This window comes from Oryzias melastigma, linkage group LG22 (genome assembly GCF_002922805.2).
Source record: "Oryzias melastigma strain HK-1 linkage group LG22, ASM292280v2, whole genome shotgun sequence".
NCBI lineage: Eukaryota > Metazoa > Chordata > Actinopteri > Beloniformes > Adrianichthyidae > Oryzias > Oryzias melastigma.
The window spans coordinates 13,570,575-13,571,682 of record NC_050533.1 but is presented as its reverse complement, the minus strand read 5'-3'; positions in this window follow the sequence as shown (position 1 = coordinate 13,571,682).

The following is a 1,108-nucleotide window of genomic DNA, read 5'->3' as shown; positions in this document are numbered from 1 at the left end:
AAGTAGGACATTTTTGCGTCCGAAGGTATTATGGGAATTTCCCAGGATATAAAGCACACGCTGGCCCCAGCTACACACAGACACACACACAGCGTGCCAAAGGCTGGTCCCACCAGTTCATGAATTGCTACCAACTTGAATAGTGGGCCTCTGCATGGAGAAATGGCATCAGCCAACTCAGAAGTGGCTCGAAAATATCCAGAAAATCGTGGAGGATAGTTGTCATCCGGAGTAGGTGCTTGTTATGGATGAAACCAGTAGGTCATCTGCTGTAGGTAGACCACTCTGGCATCCGCACCGGAGCCAGAGCCGATCCAGTGTGAGCCCGGGGTGGGTCGCACCCCTTGCCAAACTGTGTAAATAAACCAAACTTATATTCCAATAAAGAATTTAGATTATTATTATTTTTTTTTACTTTAGTTTTAAAAGAATGTAGCTAATATTTATTCAGTAAAAGGTCTTAATGTCAGCAGTAAAAGTCAGTGTTCATGAAAAATAAAATCAAAATATTAATGGTAAAAAAGTTTTAACAGATTTTCCTAATATTCTGCTAATAGTTTAAAGATAAGCTTAAATCCCCATTACTTTGTAATGTTATTGAAATTAAAATACTCCATCTATGATTCCATGAAATTTCAGTTTTACTTTAAGCTATATGTCTTTGACTCAGACCTGGCTCTGCTTACTGTGTTCCAATAGTCACAAATGTTATTTTACATTTTCATGTATTACTCACTCTGTTGTAAGCTGCATGGCCCATTTTTCTTGAATCCCAGTTCATGTCACATCACAAACGTCAGCTTACATCCACTTCATGACAAATTACATAGCAATACTCAGCTATTAATTTACCAAAGTGATGGAAACTATGAACTACTCCAGATGGCAGGGGTGTTCTCTGGCATCCTGGCATTATTTCCCAGAAACACTGACCGCTAATGACAGGGGAGCAACACCTGAGCATCCTGGATGACTGCATTTACAAGAGGAAGGACAACAGCTCCTCTTCATCAAACCACAGTGTTCCGTCGTTGTGCCAAAGTCAAACAAAAGAGCAGCTCACGCACGTCTGAAAGGGGCGTTTATCATTCTAGAAGAAATCCTTTGA